We start from the raw sequence: 22,986 nt of genomic DNA on the forward strand, positions 1-22,986 counted from the left end.
TCTGGCTCAGTAAATGTTCTCTCCTTCCCATGAGCAGGCCAGCCAACCTCTGGGCCTCGGAGGAGGAAACTGAAGACAGAAAAGGTCTGCAGCTACTTCAGAGCCTGACCGACTGGGAGGTAGCTGCTCACCAGCTGTTGTTTGCCTTCTCTAGCACTTAATAAAAGCTACCTGTGTGGGTTCTCTGGGGAGCAGCTGTCCAGAGGGCCACTCCCCAAGCAATCACCCCTCCTCTGTAGAGGCCCATTCACACTGAGTGCCACACAGAGAATTTGCCTTTTCATGCAACCTTTGGGCTGAGAGAATGGTACCTGGACTATTAGCAATCCCTGGCAAAGGACGCAGAGCCATGGAAGGAGCACTTCACTCAACATGAGCCCACACTGGATAAACTCTACCAGCTACCTGCTGCAGATCTTGAATTAAGTTCATTGGCACCACCACTGTGACTTTTAACCTACCCAGAATCCTTCAGGGTGGATGTGAGTATTCTCACCTTTATAGATGTGAAAGCTGGGGCAAATATGCAGCTGTGGAGTAGCAGGCTGAAGGGGTGAGGGCTTGAATTTGGATATCTGGCTGTAACCTGTGATCCTAACCAGCAGCTAGGAAGCTTGGAGAAGAGGAAGGGCTTTGAGAGCTATCTAGCATGGAGCCAGGTAGTGGGAGACTGTGCACCAACACCAGCCAGCTGTGCTTGCATGAGCACTCACTTCTTCCTGGGGAACATTCCATCCATCCAGATACCTAGTGTGGGTTTATCAGGGACACAGCAGTGTGGGCCTGTGCTAACTATAGGAGACACAGCATTATTTGCAATAGTTAGACCTATGCCATCCTGGGTATCATCTGATATTAAGGCACCATGCATGGATTAGCTCTTTTAATCCTCACATCAATGTTATAGACACATATCACTATCTTTATTTTGTAGATGAGATCATGGCACAGAGAAGTAGTCTAGCATCCCATGACTGTTCCTCAGAAGAGCCAGTCCTGGGACTGGGTGGCAGATCTATTCATGTGCCTAACTACCCATGCCCTGCTCAGGATTTCCCTGCCCCGATGTAACTTAGATTCTTCCTTTTTAAGTAGACATATTAAAACCCAAAGGAATTTAATTCAATCCTATGTTGTGCAGAGCAACTAGGCATGGAGAGTGTAATATGCTCATTGTCATGGAACTAGCAAAGAGTCAAGGCCATGTGTAGAGGCTTAGACCATGTTGTAATATGGCCTTCACTGCTGTGTACCATTTGGCAAAATTTGTCACCCCTCTGAGCCTTAATTTCTCTATTTACAAAATGGATTGTCAGTGCCTATTCTATCTGCCTCCAAGCATTTTTTATGGAGACTAAATGGGGTAGCAGATGGGAACAAGATTTCAATGTAGGAAAAAAAAAAAAAAACAGTGTGCAAGGACTGGCTACTGAGCCAATGTAAAAGTTTGGTGTCAGCTTGATAAATGAATTGTCCTAGTGGCCCTGAAGATTGACTCTGTGCGTGACAAATGGCTCCTTTCAGGAGCTCTGATGATGTTTTTAAGGTCCTGAGAAGGCTGTTATCCTTGGCCAAGCTCTGTGCTCCCATTCCGAGAGTTATTTTGTATCTGATTTTGTATGATCCTCCATTACTCTTTAACCAACCATTTAGTGATGTTTTGGGGAGATAGGACTTGTGTTCAGCCCTGCAGGGAGAAAGAGATGAGACTGGGATTGTTTCTGCCTCTAGAAAGTGGTGGTAAGAAGAATTGGAATAATGCTAACAGCATCAGCAGCTACTGGACATTTACCTGATAGTCACAGGTTCTGTGAGTTACCACTCCAAAAATATTAAGTAACTGACCTCACGTTCATGGAGATCTGAAGTTACAGAACAGGCTTAAACCTGAAAAAGATGATGGGAGTGGAGACAACATCTTCACAACATGGGGGCATGCATTCTAATAGAGAAGTGGTGGTGAAGGTTAATAATAGTCTGCCATTGCTGTTGCTGGTAATAATGCCAGTAAGAACAATGCTGATGACAAGAACAATGGTGATAAGATGACAGTGATGGTAGTGGTGGTGCTGATGATGGTGCTGGTGTATAGTAATGATGATACTGATGATTGTGGTGATTATGGTGATGACAGTGATGCTGATGCTAATGGCAGTGCTGCTGTTGTTGATAATGACAATATATTCATGATGCTGGTGATGCTGGTGATAACCTTAATGGTGATAAGATCGTGGATGGTGATAATGAGCACAGGTAATGATGGTGATAGTGGTGGTGGTGATGGTAGTGAAACTGTTGTTATTGTTGATGGTGATGATGATGAAACTCATGATGATGATGGTGTCAGTGATGGTGCTGAAGATGGTGGTTATATAGTAGTGATAATGATGATGATATTTGTTATGAGTTGTTTTTCCCTGCAGGCCAGTCTTGACCCACCACATTGCCAGCCCCCAATAACTCACAGAGACTCTGTATGTATTAGATATAAAGCTGTTAGGCTGTTTCTAGTATTTCTTATTGGCTAGCTCTGTCTTAAATATTAACCCATTTCTATTAATCTAAGTACTTCCATGTGGTCTTATCTTACCAGAGAGAGGGGCTGGCATTCTGCTTTCTCAGTCCACCATCTTGGAACCCATCCCTACTACTTCCTCTCTCCTCCTTGTCTCCTAGTCCTGCCTATCATGCTTTCCTATTGACCAACAGTGTTTTATTCATTAGCCAATAAGAGAAATATATATACAGAATGACATCTCCCATCAGATATTCACAGTGGTCTTTGAAATGGCTGTGATGGAAATGATAGTGGTGGGATGATGGTGGTAGTGATGATGATGATAATGATGATACAAATAACGGTAATAAAATAATGGCAATGATGATAATCCTCTGTTTCTCATTTATCATTTGTTGGGCTTTTGCTTTGGGCCAGGTCCTGAGCACTTTCTGCTATCTCACTTAATTCTCATAATACCTTTGCAGTTACTCCTAAGGATTGTGAGCTTGGGAAAGAACATAGCCTGTCCAAGTTTGGATGAGTGTTGAATAATGGTGGGCTTCACCAAAGAGTCGATGCTCTTTCTATCCTTGAATCCCTGACCAATGGGCTCAAATCCATGAGAAGTGAATAGTGACCGAAATGAACCATTGTTCAGAGCTATGTGGTGATCATTGGAACTGCCCAAATACACGTTGATTGCAAAGTGTTGTGTTGCTGTTTTTTGTTTGTTTCTGGGTTTTTTTGGGGGGGTGTTGTTTTTTGTTTTTCTCAATGAGATGCTAAGTGATCATCACTAACAGGAGGAGCTTTAAAAAATAATTTCAAAGATGGGTCTACATTCTGACAATGGAAGCAGCATCCACCATTCTGTACATGTTCAAAATGCTCTGCCCAATGACAGACATAGTAACCCTGTGGAGGAAGGAGGCCACATTCTAGGCTGAGCACAGAAGCCTGGGGTATTGGACCTGTGCCTCCTCTGCCCTTCTTACTGAACTTCATCTTTGTGAGATCCAGCACCAATGGCTAACAGCTTGCTAAGAAGCCATTAGATGCTATTGTGGATGGATGGATGGATGGATGGATGGATGGATGGATGGATGGATGGATAAAGAAAGAGTGAATTACAATAACAGGTGCTCAAAAAACCATGAATGTTTTTTTGCTAAAGAGAACATGACCTTGAGAATTCTATAGACACAAGTCAGGCCTTGGATACCTTCAGGGCTGGGAAGGAGGAAGACAACTTTTCATTCTGTGAGTGTGATATTGAGGTGGGATCCTATGCCCAGGGAACTTGGACTTGTACCTGGAGTGACTGTGTCATGAGAAACCCATGCCTGGGCTTTGCTTTGGATGTATGTTTTAAAGTCTGGTGAAAGTTGTCAGATGGGAGAGGCATCACATTCTACTTCTCTGCCCCTAACAGGCCTCCCTCCAATACAGTCTGGAAGATCTTCAGAAGCCCTGGCCTAGCTTAACCATGACACCACAGAGAGCTCCTGATAGGTGAGTTCTCCCCATTTCCTCCTGCACATGCACAGTACAGACTTGGATCAAAGCCCCCCCCCCCCAGGCCATGTTTTACAGGTAGGAAGTAGATATGAGATGTGAGACTTTGGAACAAAGCCATTCAAATGCGGGGGGGGGGCACTATTAGTATTTCTGTTGCTATCTGTGTGTGATAAGGACATCGTCCTGGGAAGGGAGCTAGGAAGTCCATTCTGACTCAGACTGCCTTCACCTTTCAGCATAGTTTCACTGCATCCCAGCAGAGCTAGGCTGGCAGACTCAGTGAGTGAACAGTCCAGGATCTGTCTGGCCCAGGCCCAAGAAGAATAGCATGGTGCCACAGCTCAGGGCCCAGACTCCTGCATTGTTCTGCTAGCCTTGCATCCACAGAGAGCCCGACCAGGGCTGGATGCACACAGTATGAGTGGTCTTGGTGGAAGAAGACAATCGCCAGCCCCAGGCTTTCCTTCTCATGGCTGCTTCCCTTGGTATCTTCTGTTCCCTGCTGGACTCTGTCCTCTGTGCTGTGCACTGAGGCACAGATATATTAAAAAAGAAAAAAAATCAGCATTACCTTCTAGAAGCTTCCATTGCCATTGAGGAAATTGTTATACAGGTAGCCACATTATACCAGAACCTGTGAAGCAGGTGGGGTCTGCTCTATCTGAACTGGCTACTGGTCCATTCAGGAAAGACTATTTACATATGACACTTGAACTGGGTTTTGAAGGATGAGTAGAATTGCTTCTAGGCCTTTTGGCTAAGATCAAGTGAAGGATGAGTAGAAATTCACCAGATACTTCTGACCATGGACAAAGAGTCCCCTGAGGTCAAGGGATAGCATGTACAAAGCTAGAGTGTCTGGGATTAAGGCAGATGAGGGAGGGTGAGCAAAAGTGAGTCCTGGAGGGCTGTAGGACATAGTGCATGACAGGGAGCCAGCTTCTTTGTGAACAGGACAGGGAACATCAGCTCTGTGGCTCTGAGAGGGGTTCAGGCCAAGAGCTGACAAGAGGTGCTGGTCTTAGATCCCACTGAGTGGTCACAGGGGCTCTGGGTGTGTATCCCTTGAGGGTGTCTGTGGACAGGCTTTCCCAGTATAGCCGCCCTTCAGGAAAGCTGCAGGTACATCAGACCCCATCCTGAGAGGGCAGTGGCTCTGGCCCTGGGCTATTGGCTTGCCCTCCTCCATCTACACTGGCTGCCTCTCCTCTGACCCCTGAAGCATCTTCAGCCGCCTGCCCAGGGCAAGACTTTTTAAGGACTCAGTACTGGTATCCAGTCCCAGCCCTCCTTCCTGTCACCCTCTCCCTTCTCTGTGCGACCCCTGTGCAGTGAGCGACATTTCACAGTTTTGAAGCTTTACAGTTTCCTCTGTTGGCAGAGGTCCAGACACTGTCACAGCTGTCACCCTATTGTGGAGTAGAGCAAGAGAAGGCTCTGGAGCCAGAAGGAGCGGTCCCCAGCACTCCCTGCCCTCTCAGGGAAAGCAGTGTGATTAGGGACAACTCTGTCTCCCCAGTCGCTGAATGCCTGCCTCTTAGATGCTCAGAATCCAGCAGCACTGTGGTATGAACACTGGGTGCAGGGCCCATCATGGGACTGGCGTTCACATGATGAGCTCTTGGCTGGCTCAGGCCCCTGGTGTGGAGCCAGTGACTGGAAAGACCTGTGAGGTTCAGTTCCAAGGAATCATGAGCCATAAGCACGTGCACCTGAACAGGAAGTGATGCAATGATCTTGGCTTTCCTTGGCAAAATCCACTTACCAGAACTCCATCCTAGGTGCCAGGGGACACTGGAGGCCAGGCAACAATAGGGCGCTATATAAACATGGGAGTGACTGCACTGTGAGAAAAAAGCCTGGGCACACAGAAGAAACCAGGCAGGCACAGAAGAGAGGTCGCCTTGTGCTGCTGAGGGCTGTGGCGGGGAGAAAGCCCGAGGAAGGGCGGGAAGGCGGGCAGGTGCTGGAGGGATGCGTCAAGCAGCAGTTCAGTGGGGCGGTGGGAGGAGCAGTGGGCTGGCTACCCAGGCTGTAGACTGCACAGTGCACTCAGGCACATGAAAAGCCAGGCTGTGGGAACCCTCACACGCATGGGGCATTGTTAGCTGGCGTTTCTGGTGACCTGCCCAGCATGGCTTCTGTCACAGAGAGGCATTCCCAGCCTGCTGGCTCAGATGTCATCTGGAGAGTCACAGCTGTGCCAGGGCCCACAGGTTAAGGGGAATGGGGCTGAGTTCCAAGCTGAGGGCAGCAGGACAATCCTGGGAGTAAGAGGCTGCAGAGCTCCTGTGGTTTCCTCATGGGGTCATGGGCCTTGACTACCCTCAGACTGAAGAGGCCTAGGGACATTTCTGTATTTGTGCTAAACACATGGAACAATGGATGTGGGACTCAGGCTGGGCTATGGACCATTAAATAGGGGTTCAAGACAGGGTGGATGCCCCCGATGAGACGATCTGAGTCAGGTGGTCACCACGGGATGATTATAGCTAGGGGGTGCTGAGAACCAAGCGTGTGCCAGATACTGCTTCAGTTCTTTATGGGGTACACTTCCTGTCTGAACAACTCTACAGAAAAGATCAGAACTGATGAAGAGAGAGACTGTGCAACTAGCACACACAGCCGGGAAGTTGGCCTAGGCAGTTTGAACACGAGCAATCTGGCTCCAGATAGTCTCTCTGGTCCACATTGCCCTACAGGACAGATCTGTTTACACTACAGGTACCTACAGAGTTGAAGCCCTGTGTGCTGGCCTTGCTTTACCACATAACTAGAAACTCAACCAACAAAGACATGTTCACTAAAACAAATGCATGTTAAACCGGTCCGGAAAGAGTTAGGGCAGAGCATGGATGGGGGAGGTATTCTTAAACAGAGAGGGAAACCAAGGCAAAGGCCTCAGGTCAGAGACCCTGGGATCACCAAGAGGCACTGTCAATCCTGGAGTCTGGAAACTGAGGGGGTTGGATGGGGGGCGGTGTCCAAATGGAAGTCCTGCCAGCAACCCTTCTCATCTAAGGACTAGTACATGCTGCCCTCCCCTCCCAACCTTCTGTGCCCCACACCAACACTTGTCACTTCTTCCCACAAAGGTTCCCACGGGCCAGATCACACGAGCCCACAGCTGAGGAAGGTGAGACCATTCAAAACTGTAATCATTCCAAAGGAGAGTCAGTAGTTCAAGACTGACTCCATCTGACGAGAGAGGGAGAGAGAAAGTAAGGGACAGAGAGAGAGAGAGACAGAGGAAGAGGGAGAGAGAAAGAAAGGGAGAGAGAGACACACAGAGAGAGACAGAGAGAGTTTTCTAAGTTAGTTTGTTTCTGGGTGATTAGGACATGGAAAGGAAGTGAGGCCTGGCTTCTCCTTTGTTTTTGTTTTTGTTTTTGTTTTTGTTTTTGAAAAGACCCCTCTTCTTCCACACTTCCTGGGCTGCCCACTGAAAGCCTGAGTTGAGCTTTGGCTCCGTGGCTGCCTGGCTGGGCATCCTTGGCAAATCAGCCCATCTTTCTGTGCCTCGACGTCTAGCTCCATAGAGCAGGGATGGAAAGCATTGCGGGGATGCATAGGGGGGTTTGGGAGCAGCCACAGCACTGGGCTCAAGCGGGAGTTCCCAGGCTCACAGCCCCCACAGAGCAAGGGGTGCAGATCTCTGATCTATAGCATCAGTCAGCCACGCGAATCCACACATGCATGCTAGCTCCTGGAAGCAGACGCAACTTCATTATCTTGTGTATTTAACATAAATATGCAGTTTAGACTCTCTTAATGTGTTCCATTCTGGTTGCAGAGTAGCACATATTTATAGAGAACATTTTGGGAAAATTATGGGAAAGGTTCATTTACCTACCTTTCCACCACATCCATGGCTGAGATAGTCAATTTCTTTCCTCTGGGGTTTTCTTTCTTTCCTCCTTTCTTGCTTTCTCTTTCTCCTCCTCTTTTTCTTTTCTTTTTTTTTCTTGAGACAGAGACTTTCTGTGTAGATCAGGCTGGCCTCAACCTTACAGAGATCCACCTGCTGCTGCTCCCAAGTATGGGAATGAAAGATGTAGACACTACTGTGCACACCTGTATGGTTTGTTGTTGTTGTTGTTGTTTGTTTTCCTGTCACAGGTGACTGAGCTCAGGGCCTCATACATACTAGGCAAGGGCTCTATTGCTGAGCTATTTTTCCAGTCCTCTTTGCTTTTTTATTCTGAGGTAGGGTCTTGAACCCACTCTGTAGCCCAGGCACAGTCAAACTTTTCATCTTCTTGCCTTAGAACTATTTTGGACTATAGGCCTGTACCAACTGCCTGGCATCTTCCACCTTCTTTCTGTCTGCACATTGACACATTTTTAAAGTGTCTATGTGTGTGTGTGTGTGTGTGTGTGTGTCTGTCTGTCTGTCTTTGGACTAGATTCTACACTCTGTCTTTGAACCAGGCTGGGCTACTGAGCCAAGCCACTGGGCAGGGCTGCCTGCCCCTCTGCCCAGGAGAACTGGAGGCCCAGGAGAATTATGGCTCCCTCTTCTGCCCTGGTGGCTAGTTGAAGGCATCTGACCTTCAGATGTTCTGTGTCTCTGGCAGACACACAGCAGACACTAATTTTAGCCTTGCTTCTGAGGCCTGCTGGCCGTGGGGCCTGCATATAATGGACGCCTTATGTAGATAGCTGGAAGAAGTATCCCACCTTAAAATGTTTCTCGTCCCCAGCCAGCACTCTGCTCTCGGAGAACAAGCCAGCTCCCTGTCCCTTCTCCCACCAGGAAGGGGCTGTTGTTTGCGTTCATGGCCAGCAGTCTGCACAGAGGGCAGGCGGCCCACCTAGTACACACTGGGAGGTGGCTGTACAAACACAACCAGGGGCTCCAGTTTGAACAGAAACAACTCAGAGAGATGCCCCAGGAAATAGTTGGGGATGCGCAGAGAGCCTTTTAGAGCCACACCTTGACTCTTTGTCAAGTTTGCCCAAAGGGACAGTGCCATGCAGTGCCCCACTTGTCCTGTGTCCTGTTGATGAATATTCAGCAGCAGAGTTCTTTTTCACAAGTGAGGGAACTGAGGCTGAGACAGGAGGCATGCAGCTTGCTTGCTTGAAGCCATGCAGCAAGTCAGTGTCAGGGGCTTGAATGTGAGCTTGGGTGCATCTCACACTCCTAGGCTCTTTCTCCTCTCCTGCTCCTGGTAGGTAAGTGGCCCAACCCAACCCAGACAAACACAGGCAGATCCAGCCAGATTCACAGCTAGTCGCTGGATCTCTTTCCATCTGTTTGGTATGGTCATCCAAAATGGGAACACTTTAATTCGTTCCTCCTTCCCTTTCTTTTCTCCTTCCTTCCTTTAATTGCTTTTGAGGCTTTTTGTTTTGTTTTGAGATAGAGAGTAAGACCAGCTGCCTTGAACCAGGACAACCTTAAATGAGAGATCCCCCTGCCTCAGCATTCCTGTGTGCTGGGATTACAGGTCTGCATCACAGTGTGTCCCTCCCTCCTCTGTCCCCTCCTTCACCGCTCTATTTCTTTCTAGAAAGTCTCCTGTATCCTGGGGTGACCTTCTGACCTTCCTGCTTCCATCTGTCCAGGGGATTGACAGCATTTTCCACCATTTCCTTTATGTTGTACTAGGAATCGAACCCAGGGCTTTGTGCTTGTTAGGCAAGCAGTCTACCAACTGAGTTGTCCCTTATTTCTATTAAAATAATACATTTGGCATAAAATAATACAGCCAGCCGTTGCACATTTGTCACACATACATGAGGCTCTGGATTTTACCCTCAGCACTGGGTGAAAAACAAATAAAAATAAAACCATGTTTGTTGAAAATAAATACTTCCAGTGGTCTGTTTCTAAGGTAGGAAGGGTAGCTCTGGCAGAATCTTGCTTGAGTCCTGCTGAATCTCCCCTTGCCTATGTGAATAAGAATCAGGAGCCTTAGCCTGACGCGGACAGTCCACCTGTGGGTAGACCCACGCCTGGGCCCTCTCTGCACTAGGCTGTTACCATGACTCTTAGAAAAGGTTAGAAATGTTTCCTTATTGTCCTTCTCTTGCTCAGAAAGGAGCTCCACAAGGCAGGAGAGCCATGGGATACTTGCCTCCATATTCCTGGGGCCTTCACCAAGCAGAAAATATAAGGGTCCCTAACCCACGGTTCATCATGAGAACCCAAGCTATAACCTAGGTTGGAAGTCAGATGAGGCCTGCCCCACAGCTGCCAGCTGAGTAAGGAAGGGCTGTTTGCTGTATTCCCAGGACAGGACTACATCAGAAGCCCTGACCCTGGACAGGCTATGAGGACCGGACCGGGGGGATATGGAGGGTGCCTCCCCTCCCTACTCCAGGCCCATAATGACAATGCAGCCTGTGTAAGATGTCTCCAGGTCCCTGACAGTGGCTCTTTGACCCAAGTCCAGGTTCTTCAGGAACAAGGTATAATAGCAGCATCATAGCTGCTCTGGGAATATTTTCTGGGAACTGTCTCCACTGAGCGAGAGCAGGAGCCCTGCTCCGTACAGACCCCTGGCTGCAGCCCCTTACCCCCTCATGATCTGATGCCCTAGGTGCTATCCTTTGCAATTCTCCTGCTTCCTACTGCTCCCTGGCTGAGGGCTTCAGCCTCAGTTTCCTATTTTGCAAAATGGGACTAGTGATTCTAGCTCACAGACAGTTGTATGTCATGGGAAACTGCTTTTCAAATGTCCAGCCAGACAGCAGCCTCACAGCGAAAGGCAACCGTGATCCTCTGAGGTCTCCCAGCATTTAGAGAACACTCCTAAGAAGTATCCTGGATGCTCAATGAGGGTGGCATTCTGTTGAGCTGTTGAGGTTTGTTGTCCATGTGTGCAGTCTAACTGTGAACCTTCTCAGATTCTGACTTATTCTTAGAGATGCAGCCAAGAACAAATACTTGTGATTCAAGCCCATGGAAAAAATGGATATTTGTGATGAACTCATTTCTTTAGTCAATCAGCTCTCAGGGGGAGGTTTGGTTGTTTGTTTTTGTATTTGTTCATTTGTTTCCCACTCACCTATTTACTCTATACATACCCGCAGAGCCCTGGACCCTGCTGGGTAAGGTCAAACATGTGCAAACAGGCCAGGCAGGGACCCTTTCCTAGAGGAGCCAAACATCTAAGTATTAAATGTGATTTGGGTTGGAAAGATGGAGCCCTGGGGAAGGGAGCCATCGCTGCCTGCAGAGTAACTGGAAAAGAGTTCACCAAGAAGCTGGCTCCCAGTGAGAGGGCTCAAAAGCAGAGAAAAAGACCCCATTGTCCAAAGAAAGAAAAGCCAAGAATAGCTTATGGTAAGTCTATGGAAGGATTCTAGGTGTGCCTTTAAGTACCTTGATCAAAATCCCACAAAAGTTTTATAAAAATGGTTACTAAGCACATCTGGGAAAATGAATATGGATGAACAGCCTAGAGAATTTTGAGGTTGGTAAGTAAATAGACATGTGGCCTATGGACCAGGAAGCCTGGAACTAGATACCGGTGTGCTGAGGGCACAGCATGGGAAAGTGTGAGAGGGAGGGAATCTTCCCTATGGACAGATGGGCGACTCCTGACTAGAGTGAGCTATTTGTAGAGTTGGGGGTGGGGGGGAGTAAACTTCAATCCTTGTACCAAAATTAATTCCAAAATGATTAAAAACAACACGAGGGTACCAAAACAAAAATAGTATGGGAATATCCACGTGCTGGGCAGATGTCAAATACTTACTTAAGTTTAAAACCAAACACAGGAATTGTGAAAGGATTTTAAAATCAATAACTGAGGTGAAAGGGTGGTAACAAACGGGGAAGATTATTTGAACCCATGTTTCAGGACTGAAGGGTTGATGCACTCCCATGCAAACAGTTCCTGTCAAAGAAGCAAAGACAAATTGCCAATAGAAAAACAGGCAGGGATTGAAGCAAGCCATCCCCAAAGATGCTCAGTACAGAGTTGAGCTGTTCTTTGGGTTATGGGGAGGGGATTCAGAGACTGAGAGTCCTTGGAGAGTTGAGCCGCAGGAGACAGGAGCACATGAGCATCATGCAAGTGCACGTGATGAGTGCACCAACACTTTCAAAGTGTGCCTGCCTTCAGCTCAGCAGCTCACTTCTGCGTAGGCATCTTAAGGAAATGACGACTGAGTCCCAGCCTTGTGTGTGCACATGCATGTGTGGAAGGCAACAGCAGGGTATGTTGGTTAAGAATGTGGAATGTGAAGTCAGCAAGACCTGGGTTTAGGCTGTGTGTCTCTAGAAAAATTGCTTACCATCTTTAAGCCTCAGGATTCCCATCTGTACAATGAGCAGCATCATAATGCTGCCTTCCTAACAGCCGTGGTTCTCAACCTGTGGGTCGCTCACTGCCCCTTTTGAGTCGAATGATCTTTTCATAGGGGTCGCCTAAGACTACCAAAACCCACAGATGTTTACATTCCGATTCATAACAGTAGCAAAGTTACAGTTATGAAGTAGCAATGAAAATAATTTTATGGTTGGGGGTCACTGTATGATACAACATGAGGAGCTGTATTAAAGGGTTGCAGTGTTAGGAAGGTTGAGGACCACTGCTATAAAGCTTAAGTGAAAATATTAATAAAAGTCGGTAGTACATGGCTCAGGATAAGTGCTGGATAACATCAATTACTTTGTTGCCAATAGGAATTATATTGTTTGAATAGTGAATAACGTGAGGGGAAGCAGCCAAATTGTCCATCAGTGTGGAGATATTGGTTAATGACTGAAGGAATCTGAGTAACCCTGAACTTGGGACATGGAAAGTACCTGTGCTATATATTAATATATTAGCACATACATAAAAGGAGTCAAGAGTATGAGAGGCATATTCCAACTAGTATAGAAGTGTAGGTCTGTATGTTCAGAAAAATAGCTGACTTTTATGATTCACAGACTATATATATCCCCCGCAAACACCAAAATAGCAAAAACTGAACCATTGCTCCAGTAGAACTCCAGCAGGGTGAAACCTCCAGTCACTTGGTTTTTAGTCACTGAATACATAGCCTTTTGTCAGACAGTTCGAAGATTCCTTGTGTTACACACACTTCTGTTCTGAGTACCTCCTGGATTCCTTGACACTGAACCCTGACATGCAGCTCCAGCCTGAGCAAAGCCCATCAAATGTGTATTTTCTCCAAAAGTCACTAAATAGAGCTCTTGTGCTTAGGGACACTAGGCAGCACTTCCGTGGTACTTTTGAGGACTGTTTCAAAAAGTACAATCACCAAAGGGTCAAGAAAAAAACCAAACAAACAGAGAAGAGATCAAGAAGGGATGCTTGTTTATATACTGAAGCTAAGACAGGAGAGTGGAGAGATCCTTTGTTCAACCTCATCTGGGACCACTCAAGTGAGGTGACTCAAAAATGTCCCTGCCCTGTATTTGCAGGTGACAATAAAGTAAACACTAGTAGATCAGTTTGTAACCATGAATTAGTGAGAGGGGATCACCTGTATTTTTACAGGTTGGCTCTTCATCCATTTAGGCTGCTGTACCAAACAACAGGAATGTACCACTCATGGGTCTGCAGCCTGGAAGGCCAGGGTTAAGGTAGACTTGTTCTGATGAGGCTGTGGCTAATAAGCCACTGTCTGGCTCATGGACGCTGATCTGACTCCAAAACTCCAGCCTGGGACCTAATCACCCCTCAGAGGCTTTAGTCCCTCTGGGGAGGTAGGATTTCAACATAAACATTTTAACACGTTATCTATTCATTTTGTGTGTGTTTGTGAATGAGAGTGTGTGTGTGTGTAAGTATGTGTGTATGTTTGTGAATGGTGTGTGTTTGAGTGTGTGTGTGTTTGTGAATGAGTGTGTGAATGAGTGTATATGTGAGTGTATATGAATGAATATATGTGTGAGTGTGTGTGTGTGAATGAGTGTGTGTGTGAGTATGTGTGTGAATGAGTGTGTGTGTGAGTGTGTGTACATGTGTTTATGTGTGCATGCTCACATGTACATGCATACAAACACACATGTTACAGTACACATATGCACGTCAGAGGACAACTTCCAGGAGTCTTTCTTTCTGCTATGTGGATCCTGAAAATTAAGCTCAGTTCTTTGGGCTTGGTGACAAGAGTCCTTACCCACTGAGTCATCTCCATGACCTACCATGAGCACTTTGAAGGGATCCAAACTCTAAGACCTTGGCAGATGATCTGGTGTATGGCGGCTATATGAGAACCAGGACTTTGTGCCGCTGTGTCACACCTGAACTTTTCATGGTGGACACAGCAGACATAACAGTCAAAGCAACAAGACTGTTTCCATTTTGGAAGAAAACTTGTCATTGATGGCATTCAGTTCCCAAGACAAAAATCAAAGCTCATAATTATTTTTTAAAAAAGACATTTTTATTTATTGCTTACAATATGCCACATACTTCTAAGCAGCTCTATTCATTTACTTATTTTTAATTATGTTTGATTATGTTGCCCAGCCAGGCTTCAAATTCCTGGTCTCCACCCACAAGTCGCTGGCCCTGAAGGTGTGTACCGCCACACTTGGCTGCTTTACACATGTTCTCATGTGCTTCTCGCCCCAAGTTTCTTGAGACAGGTTGTATTACCATTCCTATTATGGCAGGGAGATGACAGTGTGGGCACAAGGTCACAACCAGTTAGAGGCAGTCTACATCCAAACCCAGGCAGTTCTGGAACCCAAACTTTCTGATGAACACTTGAGAAGTGTCTGTGAAGAATCTAACCTGGCCCTAAACTCCAGAGAAGCCCGAGAATGTATGGTCAGATACTGCACAAGGTACTTCCCGCTGGAGTCAAGGATGGCAAGAACACACCAGACCCTAGGGCCCCATGAGGGCTCAGAAGGTGTCACTACATAGCATTCAGTGTCTCCCGTTTCTCCCTCATAAACTACAGCTTGCTGTCTGCCCAGACAGCCCAGCCATACAGTGCCTTCCTCAAACTCCCATGTACCCTGACCCCCGTCTTCTGGACCTCGGTGGACTTTATACTTCCGCTTACCTGTTCATCACATCGTCCTGTGGGAGGTGTCTTTGTAACACAACCCCAATACACTTCCCACATGTAACATCTATCATAAAAAGCATGCTGATGAATAAAATGAACGGAGAGAAATGGCAAAGGCTCTTTGTGCCTCCAAAACCTAAGCAACTAAATTGTAGCAAAGTAGGTGTTGGAGTGACAGAAACTCCCAGGCCTCTGTATGCTGGGCTGCCTGGCTGGGAGCCTCTGTGACCACAGGAGCAGGAGGCAGCTGACAGCTGCAAGACCAACATGTGCCTGGGTGGTGTTCCTGTGGCTTCTAGAATCCCCACCCAATGAGGGAGACTAAGAAAGAACCCTTCAGCTTCTCACACTTCCAGGGGAAAGCATGGGGCTGGGATTGGCCCAGCCAGGGACATCTTTTCTAAAATAGCTTCATGCATATTCAACTGCTCCTTGAAATAGCCAAGGGACTATTTTAAGCAGCTTTTACTCAGATGCCCACACCTAATGCTGGGCCTCGGAAACCAGGGGAAAGCCAGGAGGAGTACACAGGACAGTGTCAGAAACCTCTAAGTTCTACTCTTCCCTCACCCTTTGGCGTGTGCTCACATCCAGGGACTCTCTCACATGGAACTGAATGCCACGGTTGTTATGGCAACACACTGGAGGTTTCCCATCTGGTGACCTTACTCAACAGTGTCTCCACCCAAAATGCTCCAGGTCTTGAGATACAACCTCTGTACCATTGCTCAGTTTCACTGGGTCCCTCGTGACTTAAATGTGTAAGAACTGGTACTTTGCTCCCTGTAGAGTTGAAAGGAAGTATCATGGAGTAGAGGGAAGGGACACACCCTGACAACAGGGGCTTGAAGTCACCCAGACATCCCAGCTCAGGGTTAGGAAGAAACAGTTCCACCAAGGAACTATCAGGGTGGGCCTCACATGTAGTCAGCCCTGCATCGCAGGGCAGCAGAGGCCTGGATGTGTCAAGCTCTCTGGGGACAAGGTGTGTTAGGGTAGATATTTCCCACCCAGGTCATTCTAGAGGCTCCTTGTTATACAAAAGTAACTGGAAGGGAGCAGGAGGCAGGAAAGGTGAGAGGCAGTACTCTCACAATCTGGAAGGTTCACCCTACCTTTTCAGGAGGAGATACTGATAATGTCAATAAGTCAAGTAAAGAGGCAATGGGAAGCCTGGGCCAAGGCATGAGGACTGAGAAGGTCCACTGTTTGCCATGTCTGACTTCGGACTTCAAGTTTGTTCTGCTATGCCTTATAACCCAGAAAAATTCTGCTCTGCCTAGGGCACCTGAGGGGGGAAAAGTGTGGGGGGGGATGGGGGTCTATGCCACGATACTCTGGGTGGATGGCCACACAAAGGGGTAGGGCATGGAATGTGTGTTAGAGAGAGACATGCGCCTGGCCAGGGGTGGGGATGTATGTCGAAAAAGACTGCATCATACTGCACTCCCCAGACAGCTTTTCTAAAGGGCAAGGGAACACCAGCAACAGCATCCAGAGGCCACTCACTACATCTTCCTGTTCTGTCTCTCTTACTGCTCCCTAAGCTTTGATTTGCTTGTTCATCCAGCTGGGGCTAAGATTGGGACACTGTTGCCATGGACGATGCTACCTTCTCTGTGAAACCCAGAGATGCTAGAGAAAATGAGTGTGTTTCCCCTGCTCACTTCTTGGGGATGCAGAGCTCAGAGTTTTTGACAGACTCTCCAAGGAGCAGGTGACCTAAAAAAGGTTACCAGCCTCTGATAGAGTTGGGACTTGTTGGATTATAAAGCAAATGACTTGAAATGCTTTAAAGAGGCATGGGGAGGGAATGCCAAATGAGGTTTCCCAGTTCTGTGTTAAGCTGCTTCAGGTGATAAATGGCATGCCCCCTCCCCGCATCTCTACACATCTAGGTGTGTTCTATACCCCTCAGGGAGACTCTGCTCTGCTTCCTCTGCCCACGGCCACCACCTCCCTGGGAGGCCTCTGTCCAGCCTACACTTGGCAGAAGATGGAGACCCCATCTAGAAAGCTTGGAGAGATCTGAACAAGGAGGAGGCTGGCAGTGCCTAGAGTTTTTTTTGGGGGGTGCAATAAGGGGACCACTAAAGTTTGCTAATCAGCCATAAGAGTAGGTTTGTATCAGTCTCTACTTGCCTCCTATTTCCAAGTGAGCCAGAATCATATAAATGTCATCATGGCTCCAGGGAGATGGTCACCAGGGGCTTCTTACACCCCATACCCTCTGGCCTCCAAACAGTTCCCCCAAACTCTGTCCTCAGAGCCTTTGCACTCTCTGTTTCCTATGCCAGGAAACACATGTCCATGATTCAACTCCTCATTTCCTTCAGATCTTACATGACCCCTTCTCAGTGGTACCTTCTCTGACCTTTACTCCACATGGCAACGCTTCCTATCCCCACCATCCTCTTTCCCTGCTTTGCTTTTCTAGAAAGTTCTGAACTCCATCTAGCACACTGATGTCTGCAGACTGTGCCCAGTCTATGGACAACATCCCACCCACATGGGCATCTGTCAGATGAAGGAGTTGGCCCTTTCTCTGCCTATGTGTATGCACACTGATTTTACATGCTACAGCTTCACACTGATCTTGTAACAAGTGCATGGGGTAAGTAAGTACAAAGCAGCGATTCCAGCAACTGGACCACATCCTGGGTCCTCTGTGCAACCTGGAAAGCTCTGAGATTGCCATAGTTAAAGGCAAACAGCTGTTCCAGGTGTGATGTCTCTTGCTTCATGGAGAGAGAGAGAGAGAGAGAGAGAGAGAGAGAGAGAGAGAGAGAGAGAGAGGAGGGACAGAGAGAGAGGGAGGGAGGGAGGAAGAGAGAGAAGCTGATATTTGGAGACTTCAGTCAGACCACAATCCTTCTCCCCTTTTCTGGGATCCTAGAGCTTCACACAAGCCAAACAAGTGCTCTGGGCGGGGGTTACCTATACCCAGGTCTTGCTCGCTTTCTGCAAGAATTTACTTAAATGCTAACCTCATACTTTGAAATGTGACCTACAACAACCCAGAAATAAGCCCAGAAGGTCTCACAGCAGCCTCCACATATGCAGGCCAGGTCCTTGCTTGCAGTATAGTCCTCAGCCCCTCACTGCTACACCCAGTCCTGATGCACACCCAGCCTGTCTGTGAGGACAGATAAAGCAAGAGCCAGGCAACCCTCAGAGTTTACAAAGAGGAGTCTCTCAGACAGTGTGTCTTTGAAGGGTCCACAGCACAGCCAGAGAAACAGATGTACACAGGTTTGTTCAAGTGGACTCACTTTCTCAGCCCCTTGTCGTGTTCCCTAAAGAATCCTAGGTGGATGCCTGAAGAGGGAAGGGCTCTCTCCCAGAGAAGCTAAGCCAGTGCAGAAGGGAAAGCAGCTTGGCCCATGTGGTGAACCATCCAGACCCCTACCTCTCACCGCTGTGGCTGGGGTGTTGTTACTGACGACCATCCATCCCTGTCCTGGGAGCCACCCAACCCTCTCCTCCCTCCACGGACTAGATCATGAGGTAGAGGAAACAGGTTAGCAAGCAGAGACACTGCTGTCTGTAGCCTTCCCCCCTCTCTGCTCTCAGACCTGTGCTCAGCACACGGAAAGTCCCAGACAAAAAGAGGCCTGAAGCACTTCCTGTGGTGGTGAAGGCAGATGCTCTTAACAGACTCTGGTCCCCTGCATCCTGACTGGAGGTTCAGTGACACCCTGGAAGCAGTTAGTAAGGTTTGCCTGCAGAGAACAGCCCTGTTCTTCCTCCCCTCCGAGGAGAATGGCTTCCCCACTATCTGGAAAGGGCATGGGGGTTGGAGGGTGGCACTCAGAGTTTCCATACTTTGTCCTGTTACGTGATAGAGCCAGGATGGGAATCCATGAAGGGGACAGAAGTGCTGCTGCCCCAGCATGTGACTGGTAAGGCAGATACAGATCAGCTAAGCTCTGGAGTCATATGGAGCCAGGTTCAAATCCTGCCTTCCCCAGTCAGGCTTGATGTGTTCTCAGCCCTCTGCACCGTGGAGTCCCCATCTGTGATACGAGAGTAATGATGTCTGCTCTGCAGGGTTGTGACAATAAAATTAGATGATGAATGGCACACAGCTATCTGGGTGAAGGAGACTGGGAGCCAGCCCACTGCAGGGAACAGTATGATACAGGCTGTGATCTTACAAACATGTTGAAGGTTCAAACCTCATGTTGGGGGTAAAAGAAACAGTCTGGGGTAGAGTTCCCATAGCCAGTGAAAGATGTGAGGTGTCATCATGTCTCATGCTGTCTATGAAGTCTCCTGACTCCACTCCTCAGGAGGGATGCAGGAAGGTTGTAGAGAGGCCAAGTGGGCAGAAGGGCAGGAAGGTCACTGTGGCTGGTGGCTTTGAACTAACTGGACAGTGACCTGGAGTCCAGCAGGCTGGGCTTCCCTTCCCCATTTCCTTCCTGTGCTGGCAGTCATGCTGAGTCACCTGCAGGAAGTCAGAGTGCTGAAGCAAACAGCAGGGAGACCTGGGTCCTCTCCATCTCTGTCCCCGCCTCACCTCGTGACCCCAGGCCAACCACTTCTTCTTCCCAGGGCTCAGTGTTCACTTATGTCATGCTGCTGGATCTCTAGGAGGTCACACAAAAGGGCTTTCCCAGGGAGAGTGCTTTCTGGGGGACAGTTTAGAACAAAAAGCCACTCACTCACTCAGCTGGTTCCCAGTGAGTGGCTTGATGGCCACCAGCTCCACAGGAGCACTCCTGTGTGGGGCCTAATGGTCCCCATGAGTGGTGGGACCAGGAAAGTGGCAGTGGCCTGCCTACAGATCCCGACTTCTTCTAACTCTGCTCCACTTTCTTCCTTCCTTTGCCTCCTGGTGCATTCTGGGTCTAGTGAAGACCTGGCCAGCCACTTAGAGGAGGTGCTGTCCTACAGCAAAACCACACCCAGCAGGGCCTTCCCTAAGGACCCAGCCTGGGCCAAGTGGTAAACCTCCCATCCACGGAGACCCAAGAGAATATTTTATGTTCATGTATGTGTTATTTGCTTGTGTGTTGTGGCACATATGCATGCTAACATGCATACCTGTGTGTTTGTGTATGTGAACACCCAAGGCCGGTGTTCAAAGTCTTAATCAAAATTGCTTTCCACCTTATTTATTGAGAGGCAGCATCTTTCAATTGGACCTAGAGGTTGCCAATACAGCTACTCTGAGCAGCCTGCTTGCTCAGGAAATACCTCCTCTTCACTCCTGCTCATCTAGTCTCTATGCTAGGGTGCAGAGATCCCAACTCAGATCCTCAACACTTACTCTGCAAATGCTCTAACCATTGAGATATCCACCCTGTCTGGGAAACTGTTTCTGCTACTCAAAGTTCCAAACCTGCTTAAAAGACCTTTCCCTGGGGAGTCTGCATTCTGAGACCACTTGGGGGGGGTCATTTCTGCAGTGGTTTGCAATATATAACCCTGACGTTCCAAGGTCTCTGCAAGGTCCTGTGGGGGTGTGAAGGCTTGTCCTAAGGCTGGAGCATTGCCCGGGAGACTGACAGAGTGGGATCACAGTGCCCACTGTGTCCCCTAACACTCTGGGGGTGATAGCACTAGACAGAACAAGGGTACAGATCCCAGAGGCTCTAATCATAAAGCGCTTTCCTACAAGCTGGAGCCCAGTTGGCCTCAAGGGACTTTCACGCCAGTTTGGGCATGGAATTGTTCCTGTTCCTTCCTGGGCTGATATGACGCTGGCCTCACCTGGCTTAGCTGGCTCCTCATCTGGCTGTATGTACTGTTTCCTACTGCTATGCCTTGCACATCACTCTCCTGTGGCCTAACACTTCCTTTCCTCTCTCACCTCCAGCTCAGCCCCCTTAGTAAGCGCCAGTAGCTACCTTGTGCATCATTTCTCTAAGATGTCTTCCTAAGTGCATCCTGCTCTCCTCAGTGGTGCCTCTGTACACACTTCTATCTCCTCACTCACACTTCACTTGGCAGGGCTTTGGGTGTGCATCTGTGTGGCTCCTCTGGCCCTACTGCTTCATCCCATGCTGACCCCAGGTCCTGGAAGATGGTAACTGCTCCCTCAGTCAGCTGGAAGGAATGCACTCCTGGGTAAACTGAGTGAGCTTCCACAGCCTGCCACGGAAGCTCTAACACCAACACCATGATGAGGGCAGGAGACTTGGGGAGCTTGGATCAAGTCTTGATGAGCTCTTCCACTGAGGTGACACAGCCACCAACTGGGTTTCAACTTTGATAAATTAGTCAGTTCGTGAACAACCTGCCAGGGACTTCCAGTGTGTCCTTCTTATAATTTCCCCTGCCACCCAACACTCCCACCCCTAATGCCCCTCACGGTCAGGCATGTTCTGGTGCTAGGGACATAGAGAGGAATCAGTCTTATAAATGCTTGTAGTCTAGTGAGGAAACAGACATGCCCACAGCAGCTGAGGGACCACAGGGTGACCCAGGAACCTGAGAGACTCAAATCAGCACAACTCACAGTGATCCCAAAGCATGTGTGCTGCTGGTGGTGGCCTGTGACGTAGACAGATGCAGCGTTAGCACTCCAAGGCTCTGGGGAGTGTCACTGAAGGCATGCATATGAGAGAGGAAGGCCAGCCATAGGGGTGAGGAGCAGGAGAGCCGGGCTTGGGAAAGAGCTATCCTATTAAAGGACGTGGTGATGGAGTCTGGGCTCCCTAGAGTATGTAACAGCCCGAGGGAAACATCTTGTGAAAATGTTTCTGAAGAAGAAGGTGTGTCTGTGAAGGACAGAGGAGAGCTGGAAGCAGATATGCAGAATGCTGGGACTTAGAAGCATGCAGGATAGGGCCATTGAGTGTGCAAAGTATGGACACATTAGTCACAAAATTGTGGGACCCACACACAGCCACAGCCACAAGGTGTCTCTTGGCAGCCTTCTATAGCCATAGCCACCAGGTGCACCTTTTGATACCACTGGGATGGCCTCTGAGGAAATGAGGAAGGGGACAGCCTATTCCCACCATCATGCTGGCCCACAGAATGTTTGCTGGATAACTTGTATCCACGAAAGAGTTCATGACAAGGCATATTGTCTTCTGTTGCCATTTACTGCTCCAGTCATGGGGCAGAAGGCCTGATCTCAGTGAGCAGCTGCTGAACACTTAAACTCATGCAGGCAGCAAGCACATCTTGCAGTTTTTAAAACACATGTTGATGTTGAGGAGATGGCTTTGCAGATAAAGATCTCACTGCAAAAGCATGAGGACCTGAGCTTGGGTCCCAGACAAAAGCCAGGTACAGCTGCCCACATCTGTCACCCCAGTGTTGGGGGTTAGGGGGACAAGGACAGGCAGGTTCCAGAAGCTAGATGAACTGCTAGGCTAGCTGAAACAGTGAGCTCTGAGTTCAGGGAGAGACCCTGCCTCAAAAAATAAGGTGGAGAATGGTAGAGGGAGACAGCTGAACTTGATCTTGGGCCTTCATACTAGCGTACACAGGGGTGAGTGTAGCCCCATACACATGTGTATACCACATAGAGGGGGATGGGATGGAGGGAGGGAGTGTGTGTGTGTGTGTGAGAGAGAGAGAGACAGAGACAGAGAGACAGACAGAGAGAGCACATCTCATTCCAGTTCAATGAATCACTCCTGGACCCCTAGGAGAAATTTCCTAAAGTCCATTGATGAAACATACAGGCTAGGCCACCTCAGGAATGGTAAAGGCTTTGGAGTAAGACAAACCCTGAGCCTCAGTTTACTTGTTTGTGGAGTGGGAGTAGCATTAGTCATCTCTCCAAGGATGACTGCTACGAGGATTGAGTAGACTCAAAACACTCAATCCAGACTGGGCATGTGGTAACTGCTTCGTAATTGGAAGCCGGGATTATTTCCAAAAAAAGAAAACAAGCTTCCACAAGGGGCTTTTATTTTTTCCAACCCGTACTCCACGTGTGCTGCGTTTTTGTTTTGTTTTGATTTCACTATCGCAAGAACACTTGAGACGGACCCTCGGAGATAGTTGTCCTC

The 22,986-nt window shown here is 48.2% G+C and overlaps 1 protein-coding gene across 2 annotated transcripts in view; it reads left to right on the plus strand.

Moving 5' to 3' along the window:
• The window catches only part of Hivep3 (HIVEP zinc finger 3), a 311,747-nt gene that overhangs the window by 169,605 nt on the left and 119,156 nt on the right, over positions 1–22,986 (plus strand). For both annotated transcript variants that reach the window (XM_051188659.1, XM_051188660.1), the window contains exon 2: positions 3,933–4,012. The gene's annotated coding sequence lies outside the window, so the exon portion shown is untranslated. The remainder of the gene's footprint in view (positions 1–3,932; positions 4,013–22,986) is intronic.

This window comes from Phodopus roborovskii, unplaced genomic scaffold (genome assembly GCF_943737965.1).
Source record: "Phodopus roborovskii unplaced genomic scaffold, PHOROB, whole genome shotgun sequence".
Classification (NCBI taxonomy): domain Eukaryota; kingdom Metazoa; phylum Chordata; class Mammalia; order Rodentia; family Cricetidae; genus Phodopus; species Phodopus roborovskii.